The following is a 10,010-nucleotide window of genomic DNA, read 5'->3' on the forward strand; positions in this document are numbered from 1 at the left end:
TCCTTTTCTTGGTGGTATTTCTTTTTAGTAAACATTTAAAAGAATGAAATGTAGTTCTTTATAATTAAGCCTCACAAAGACCATTCAAAAAACCAGAGGAATTTGGAAAAAACCTGTGCACACATTCCCCTCATTTGTTTTTCTTGGAATGTGTATAGGAAGGTATTGTTGAATTTTTAATTTTTTTTTTTTTTTTTTTAAGAGAGGGTGGGGAGGGGCAGAGGGAGAGAATCTTAAGCAGGCTCCGTGCCCAGCGCAGAACCCAACACAGGGCTGGACTTATAATCCTGAGATCACGACCTGAGCCAAAATCAGGAATCAGATGCTTAACCGACTGAGGCACCCAGGCGCCCCTCTTGGTTCTCACAGAGGGGAATCTAGAACTGCTATATGATGTTCTAAGTATGAAAATAGTTTTACTTTCTGAACGATCAGTTCAAAATGAAAAGAAAAAATGTTCAAGTTAGGTGGGAAAAGGATTGTATTAATTTATTTTCTTATTTTCACGAAGACAAAGGTAATACCCATGCAATTAAGTGCAAAGATTTAAGTTTTCTTCAGCAAAGACTTTAATGTCAACAAATGACATATGCCTTCAAATATCTCTATTCAGTTATGGACATTTGAAGAATTTGGGGATTAAGTTTTATTGTGTACACATACAGCTTTTATCTCTATTCTGCTCACATTCTAGTCATAGTTAAAGAAGCTATAGGCTCTTTGCCTTTACATTTTGGTAAAAAAAATCATGAGCTATCTACAAGGTGACATGTGCTCAGTAGAGACTTCGGTGTCCTCATCTTACAGGTAGTGGACTTTGTCATGTTAAGAACTTCAATGTATTTACTGTTATAATTATTGTTAAAGTAATTACAACCGTTGACAGTAGGCTCAATAGTGTCATGTTCTTGTATTTTTACTGATCTTAAAAATGTTTTAGAAGCTGGTCTGCATTAAAGTTTATTTAACTTCAAATGTCAACTTCCTAGATTGTTCTGAAACTCCTATTGCTTTTTTTTTTCTGGAGCATACTCATTTTTATTTTATTTATATATTTATTTAATTTAAATTCATGGTAGTTAACATATAGTGTATTATTAGTTTCAGAGGTAGAGGTCAATGATTAATCAGTTGCATAGAACACCCAGTGCTCATTATATCACGTGCCCTACTTAATACCCATCACCCAGTTACCCCATTATCCCCCCCCAGCAAATCTCAGTTTGTTCCCTAGAGTTAAGAGTCATTCTTATGGTTTGCTTTTTGAAGAAAGCCAGATTTTATGTGCCATATGGGTCCATTTTCACAACCTTCAAAGAATTATAATAGTTTATAATCCCATTTTCATACATTCTAAGTCAAAACTAGTCTTTTTTAAAAAAGCTTTATTTATTTGAGAGAAAGCACACATGAGCAGGGGGAGAGGCAGAGGGAGAGGGAGAAGCAGACTCCCCGCCAAGCAGGGAGCCCGATGTGGGGCTCGATCTCAGGACTCCAGGATCATGACCTGAGCTGAAGGCAGACGCTTAACCCACTGCGCCACCTGGGTGCTCCTAAATCAAACTAGTCTTTTATAAAAAGTTGAACATGAACTTGTGTTTCCTTGTAGAGTGATTTTCTTGGTTCTACCTGTCAGGGTTGCTGTGTTGATCCCCAGAACCTCCACCAGTAGCAGGCTGCAGCCGGGCCACAGCTTGGAGTCTGTTCCTGGAGCACACCCGAATGGCTGACGGTCTCAAACACTTGGAAACATATAAAGGTTTTCAGGGACGTTTTTGCAAATTTAAAATGTGGTAAAACCCATTTGTTTCTCTGTTAATTAGATAATACTGTGTGTTTCTGTGTTTGTGGGAAAGATTGTTAAGAGAAGTAAGTCTTGTTTTGTTTGTTTTTTATTTAAGCCAGAAAGCAGAGCAGATTGGAACTCTGTTGTTTGTATTCCTTTTCTTGTCTGCCTAAGATACACTGACTAACAAAAACTTGCAGAGAAATAGCTTTCTTTTGAGTTGCAGAAATGCCCCCAGAAACATTAATGCCCGTATCTCCCCTACTCCCCTCCACCCGAGCGTCTTGTTTGCTGTTTTCTTCAGCCTAATGACTGTCTCTGTAAATTGTATGGACCTAAAAGTCCCCACTCCCATCATTTCACTGATGGATCTCCTCAAAGTACCTGAGACTCCGCCCTGGATCAGCAGTGGTCGGGTCATCCACCCCCATTGGCTTTTTGGGCTGATGCTTGGGCATTAGGAATATTTTGTACATTTTCCCCTTTGAATAATTTTCCCTTGTATTGGTCTTTCTTTTCATGGAGGGACCGTTGAAAACATGGGGAATCTTATCACCACACTGAGCCCCTGCCACCATCAAGATTTCCTCCAGAATGAAGCTGTGAATTGCCAATCATATCTGGATTATACCTGGAATATGTGACTCTCCTTTAAGTGGCTCGATCGATTTGCTAAATACATTTGATTGGGTTTATCTATTAAGTGAATAGAAAAAATAAAATCTAAACCTATGTTGATAAAAATTAAACTTTTTCATAATGATTTGATGAATCATTGCTATATGTTAAGCCCCTGCCAGCAGGCTATCTACATGTAATGTAGTTACATTTTCAAGAATCAGTTTGATCACTAAAATAATTTGACAAGGTCGGTGAAAGTCATCTGTGGACTCCTTTTTCTTGTAATTATATGTTTAGAATGATGAATAGTTCATTTTTCCTGTATGTCCACTTTTTGAAAATATAATGAGAATCAAATTTCTCATTGGTCTGAGCCTCTACAGTGCCCTGTGGAATATTTCTGTATATCTTTCATAAGAGAAAAATGATGAGCAAGACCCATGAAAGCCCTCTGCTCACAGAACTTCTAGTAGGAGAAAGAGGGTGGTTGAATCTTAGGAGCACTGTAGTCCAGGCCCGATTTAGCTTAGTCCCTAATTGTATTAAAATATCACCCCCCGAGGGGCGCCTGGGTGACTTAGTTGGTTAAGCGTCTGCATTCCCCTCAGGTCATGATCTCACTGTCCTGAGATCGAGCTCCACATTGGGCTCCTCGCTCAGTGGGGAGATTTCACCTTTCTCAGAAGGACAGAGAGAATGTGACAGAAGAAGAAATGAAACTTTTGGGAGAAGTAAACCTGTTAATGGCAATGGGGAAGTGGGTCAGGAAAAGGAGGGAGATGGAGGGTGAGGGAAGGTTTTAATTCCCCTGCCCTTCTGGTTCCTTTGCTTCCCCTCCCCTCCCCTCCCCTCCCCTCCCCTCCCCTCTCCTCTCCTTTCCTTTCACTTTCTTTCAGATGATTGTTACTCAAAATGTTGCAAGCCATTATTGGAATGATCCCATGGGAAGAGTGAGATGGGCCTATTTTAAGAAGCTACAGGGACAGGAGGCAAGAGCATGTGGAGAGAGGGCTGTTTGGACATTTGGCACCACTTCTGTTGTAACAGGAGGGAATGGGTTACTGATAGAGATGTGGTCACAGTTGTAGGGCTGCTGGCCGGAATCTCTGGTTGCTTCAGTATGTTTTCATGAAATACACACGGGTCAGCAATGGAGAGTGCAGAGGGGATTTAAGAAATTGTAGGAGAGAGCAGAAGGATCAAATACACTTACTAGGAAAGGGGCAGTGATGCATGCCAAATTCAAGGTTGGGTCTTGAGATTAGAAAAGGAGCAGAGAAGAGAAAGTAAGGATGGTAAGTTCCTTCAGTTGGAAGATGAAATGGTTTTTTGGGGACAAAGTTTGTAATCTTAGAGGATAGCTTGGAGAGGCTTGCAAGGGAAGACGTGATGTTTTCAGACCTTAAGGAATACTTTGCTACAGGAGGCCAGGCTAGAGAGTTATAAAACTGCTCTTAAAAGACAAGACTAGGGAGGAGAGAAGATAAAACTAGGAAAAGGAGTAGTAGTTGCTATCATATCAGGGAGAATTATTGGGACCTAAAGAAATATAACACAGGGAGAGAGGATGAAGTTTAAGGGAGTGAAATAGAATTATTTCCTTAAAGGCAGCCTAGACTCATGAACCTTGAGACAGGAAACCCATTAAAGATGCTCATAGGGGTTCAGTAATAAGTGCGATTGGACAGCTGTCCCCTAGAGACTCAGGACTATGGAAGGTTAGATGTGAGAAGAAAAGGTAAGAGAGAGTACTTCAGGCACTACCAGATGAATGAAGATGCCACAGTATTTTAGGCAGGGAAGCAGGTCTAAACTGCATGGACAGTTTACAGAGCTAGTTCTCTAAGGGAAGGTACAGAGAACACGAGGGCTGCTAGGGGGCAGGCAGGCAGGATGCTAGCATGTGGGTTTCATGGTAGACTGGGGGCAAATAGTTCAGGTGGAATTTTATAACAGAGTTGAGAAGACACAAAATTTGTTCAAATAATAAATGCTTTGGCAAAATAAAACCTTACCAATTTTATACCTTTCACTGTGGGAGTTCCCTCAAGGCCTAAATTATGGAAGAATAGCAAAAGACAAATATCTGGGTTTGGAAAGAAGGGAACCAAAGAAGGCATGCTGATTTGACAGTGTCAGAACCTAATGGCGTACATGAGAAAAAGAGAATGTAAGCAGAAGAGGAGAGTTGGCGAACATCTGCTGTACCTTCTGAACTTTGTAGCAGGAACCAGAAGGAAAAGGTACAGTGGGAGCTTATTTCTCCTTTACAGAGAAAGATACAGCAAAAGAAACAATTTCTGCTACCATGGAAGTAGTTAGCACAGGTAAGTTACTCAAGACTGGGAAAATTGTGACTGGCTTCCCCCGACCAAGTTGTGGGAAGGGCACACATCATCCCAGTGATCATTGTGGAGGGGCTGGGGTTTTTCTCGTTTCTCAGATATTTATTCTTTTGGTCCCAGTGATGACTGTTCTCATGACTGCTGTCCCAGGGGTGAGTCTCTCTGGGCTTCTATCTTTACTGTAGTTTTTAGCAGTATGGGTGTTCTATTGTGGATCCCTTGTATATGAGAAGCCGCTTTTTTTTTTTTTTTTTTTTTTTTTTTACTGTTTTTAAGATTCTGTCTTTGCCTTTGGCTTTCGATATTTTGATTATGATGTATCTAGCTGCAGATCTCTTTATCTGATTGGGACTTCGTTGAGTTTAGTGTTCAGCTACTGACTGGATAGAGATTTTCTTAAAACACCCGAACCCAGAAAGTATCCAACCTTCCCTGAAGGGCTCTATATGTGTGTTGGGGACCTCCAGTATTCCAGCAGGGGATTTGCCACTCTGCTTTTGCCTTTAGTTCTTGCTTGCACAGTCTTAAGATCAGCCAGAGGTGAGAGTGCAGGGCCTTCTCAGGTTTTCCTGAGTATACACACAGCTCTGCATGTGTATGTGACCTTTTAGCTTCTCAAGAATATGTCAGAACTTTGCAAAGGTCCCTCTTGACATCTCATTCCCTAGTTTTTCCTTTAAACTAAAACTTAAGAAGTAAGAATTTTTGGGCAGCCCTAACTAATGTTGCCACTTCAAGCAGCCACAATGTTAAACAATTGCCACTGATTGTTTTCGAGAAGTGCCCCAGGGGATATGGCTGTTTGTACAGAGTGAGCCCCAGAGTCATATTAAATAAAGAGAAACCCCGAGAATAGAGCTTTTTACAATGCTGCCAGACAGGTCAAATAGGGACAGATATCTTGGTATGAACTTCTGGGGAGTCCTAAACCCATTCTACTTTCTCCAGTGGATGCTAAGTTACAATTTTTCACAGCTACTACAGTTATGAGACTGTTAGTTTTCATGGCTACTGCTAAGCTGGGGAGAGGGAGATTGAAATAGGTTTGCTGTTCTTACTGAGATTCAGTTGTCTTGAATAAATGCTCTTTGAATAGCTGCAACATTTTGGTTAATTTCATAAGTTATGAAAAAGTTAATTTTGACACTCTTTGGTAGTATTTTCATTACTTGTATAGAGGGGTGGTCTTCTGATGGTTCTTACTCTGCCATCTCAGAAGTGCTTCTCTCATGCATTCTTGACATGCAAATGCTAGGACTGTGTGCTTCCCCAGTTTTGCATCTGCCGCATTTTAACTCTGTTCTCCTTTGGTTCATGTAAGTACAGAGAGGCAGATCAGCAAGTCAGCTGCCATGCAGGCTCCCAACTGGGGAATGGCACATCAGATTGTCTCTCTTGCAAGCCCTTAATTTTTGTGATTGGTACATATGGCGCCTCCTTCACTTGATTTTGGGTGGATGTCGGAGCAAGCACTTTTCTCCCTCTACTTAAAGGGAAGGAGGGAAGGAAAAGCTGAAGCATTCTCCATTGAGCCAATGATTAGGATGATCATATAATCTATTATTTGAACCAATAAATATATATATATAAAGACAGAAGAGAAGCAGGGGGAGCGGCAGGCAGAGGGAGAGGGAGAAGCAGGCTTCCCACTGAGCAGAGAGCCCGATGACGTGGGGCTCTATCCCAGGAGACTGAGATCATGATCTGACCTGAAGGCAGATGTTTAACTGACTGAGCCACCCAGGTGCCCCTGAACCAGGATATTTTTAATAGCAAAAAGAGTATTAAAGATAATTTAGTATATGCATATGTGCATAAAGGGAGGGAGAGAAAGAGGGAAGGAGGATAGGGTAGAGAAAGTCACACAGACATACATACACAGACATACCTAAAAAGAGACAGAGCCGGGGTGGAGGGAGAGAGATTTATTAACTCCAAATTAATTTGATCACATTGGTGCATCTGAAGATAGTTATATTAGAAAAACTTCTTAAAACAAGTTTTTATATAAAACACAAAATATCTATGTGCATTAAAACAAAATAAATGGAGATTTTTGATGTTATCTGAACTTAAAGCAAAATGACTATTCTTGGTATATGTTCATATGTGTTAATTGCATCCTAAAATTATCTTTATTTAATACCGTGTCCTTGATATTTTTTTAAAAGATGTATGTTTTAATATAGTCTCTTACTAATTTTTCATAAAATTTTCAGCAATCATCTTCAAAGTAACATTTGTGGATAATAAATTTGAGATTTTTGACACCTTCATTTGACTCCTTCTCTATTTACTTTAATTTTACAGATTTTTAATTGAGAAAATACTCTCTCAGAGGTGTTTAGGGACCTGGTAAGTGCAGAGCAAATTTTGCTAAATATGGAAATTCTCAATACTATTTAAAAAATATTGAAATTGTAAATATTTCAAGCAAATACTTTTGTGGTTATTGTCTTTGTTGTTTCCATTTAAGGCACATTCCATTGACAAATATTTTTATAAACTCATCAGAGAAGTTGTTTCTTTTGATGATCTTTGAATGTTTTGTTAAGTTTATATGCTACAAAATCATGATGCTTCTGAATTTTATCTTCTTGTGGTACAACATATAAATTCATACAATTAAAAATAGGTGCTTCATCAACAAATTCCTCCTACAAGTTGAGATGGTTTCAAGCAAAATTATAGAATTTCAGAATGAAATCCTCCTCTCCCGTTGGCCTCTCATCATTTAAAATGTTGGGCGTTTCTTTTGTTTTTGTAAGGATAAATGTCAATGAGTCCTGTTTTCAAGCTTTTCCCCAATAATTGCAAGTTGCCCAGACTTCAAAAGTAGGTTTTATTTGGCTCTTTGGGTTGAATAATCTGATCAAAGCTTACAACAGATTTTGAACAAACTAAAACAAAAATTTAGAAAAATATAAGAAATATTTAATCCATTGTAGAACCCTTAGTTTGATGTACAAAGGGGTTCTTCAAAGTGCAAACATTTTTGCAATGGTGGATGAGAGGAAGCAGAGAGAAAAGGACCTATCAGCAAGTAGAGTTTGTTTTTGTTTAACAACATTGTCACCAAAGCATTGTAGTTCACATGCTCTTTGATATATAAAGATATCAATTTGACAATGACAGCTGGTTGGTGGACTATCACATGCACAGCACAACCATTCTGAATACCTTTCTGCTCCGTAAGTCCTCAGTTTGGTAAGAATATTACTGAACCACAACACAGTGCTCCACTTCAACGTGGACTCATGCGATCCTCACAAAACCTACTATTTTGTCATATGTTCAGTTTTTTTTATCAGTATAGCTTTTATTGCATATTTAAAATATCACAAGTCTGAAAAATCATCCGGCATCTTGCTGTTTCTGTAGATGGACCACTCAGATCTTATTCATCAGCCTGCTGAACTGTTCCTTTTTCAGAAACATAGATACCATCCAAAAATTTTCTGATATCCTTGTTTTTAACAGTTGTGGCTTGCTGAATCAAAGCAGCTGAGTTCGATACAAGTTCAATGTCATTTCCTTCGAGAATTAACTCATCTTTTTGGGCTTGAGATACAGAACAAGCAACACCTGGCCTCATCCGAACCCTGCGGATGTATTTCTCACCCAAGAAATTTCGGATTTCAACAAGAGAACCATTCTCCTGAATAACGACGTTGACGGGGAAGTGAGCATACACAGACCTCATCTTGTAATGGAAGCCCAGTGTAACGCCCTTGATCATGTTCTGTACGTGACTACAGATAGTGCGAACAGTAGCCAGCTCTTTTCTATTTCCCCACCATTTGTCAACTCAGAGCCTCGTCGTTTTCTTTCCAAGAAGACTGAGTTCTACATTGATGTGATTGAAGTCCCTTCGCAGGGTTCCTCTGGGTCCCTTTACAATAACTGCATCCCTTCAGAGTGATGTCGACATTTTCTGGAATGTTGACAGTCTGATTGCTGAGAATGGTCTTCATTCTCGCAGGAGATGTGGCAAAAAGCTCATATGTTCAGTTTTTTTAACTGAATTCACAATAGCATTCACAGTAATGTCAGGTGCTCTCATCCTCAACAGAATGGAATTCCAAAAACATTTACTTTATTCTATGAATTTGGATGAGAAACTGAATCATCACTGGAATTAAACTGATTTTCTATTTTAAATATCTGGTGACAGGATGTAAAACTGGCATAATTTAACTCTTTACAGTATTCCTTTGGATCGAGCACATTAATAGCCATTGCTTCACATTTTGTACATGAACCAGAAAGCTCAGACTGAGTCAGATTAATTTACAAAACTCATTTGATCTAATGCAAAGGGAGAAGATCTGATAACTTGATCAGTTTCTATTTGGTTTGGGGTACCCTGGCTGGGCTGAACTCGAGTCAGACCACCTCATAGCCCATGGGACAGACTTTTGGGTTCATTTCACATCCTTCGTTGAGCAGGCTGGGTCCAGACTGGCATGGTTCTAAAGATGGCCTCCTGCTAGGAAGATCCCAGCATAGCAGGCATATACCTGCCTAGGTCTTCCAGATCATGTGGAAGGAAGCTTTAGGAGGAGTCTACCTGACATTCCAAGTGCAATGAGGTCTTCCCACATGGCTGGCAGGAGCATCAACTATTTCCAGTTTAGGTGGGCTTTGGAAATTGCCTGTTTCTTCATGGTGGGTCTTTTCTTGGGTAGTTATTTCTCCTGGATATACAGATCACTTTTTCACCAGAGGAGTCTGCAGATCTTGGAGCTTGCTCTTTGGGCAGCCCCGTCCTCTCTGATACTCCTGCCCCCGCTGCTGCCCTACCCCCTTGGTCTGGTTGGGTTCTCCTGGCTTGTTTGCTCTTTGGCCTGGAAACTGCCTCCAGGCAGAAAGCCAAGAAATTGTGGCCCCCTTGTTTATTTCCCTTCTTCAGGGACTACAGTGATGCTGGCTGTCCAGTGCCAGAAAATCATATATTTTTTCTGGTTTTCTAGTTGTTTAAACAAAGAGAATGAATCCAGTCCCTGTTACTACATCTTGGCCTGAAATAGATGTCCTGGGTTTTGCCTTTAGTTTTGTAGTTTTGAGGGGATTTGTTTTTTGACAGAATTTCTCTGTATCAGAGATAGAACATTCTCTTGCCTTTTGCCCTTTGGAAAGGAGATTTTTGGGTAGAATAAATAATGTTGGTAGAGAAATACTTGGAAGGTAGGGTGAGAGATTTTGCCCAGTGACGGTAAACAGCTGTAGACTATAGGGTTCTCATTCTTCTAGGGGCA

General features: G+C 40.0%; 1 pseudogene; it reads right to left on the bottom strand.

Annotated features, from left to right (window-relative positions):
- Nucleotides 1-8,065: 8,065 nt before the first annotated feature.
- LOC113937800 lies at nt 8,066-8,726 on the bottom strand (annotated as a pseudogene).
- Nucleotides 8,727-10,010: the final 1,284 nt, after the last annotated feature.

This window comes from Zalophus californianus, chromosome 8 (assembly GCF_009762305.2).
Source record: "Zalophus californianus isolate mZalCal1 chromosome 8, mZalCal1.pri.v2, whole genome shotgun sequence".
NCBI lineage: Eukaryota > Metazoa > Chordata > Mammalia > Carnivora > Otariidae > Zalophus > Zalophus californianus.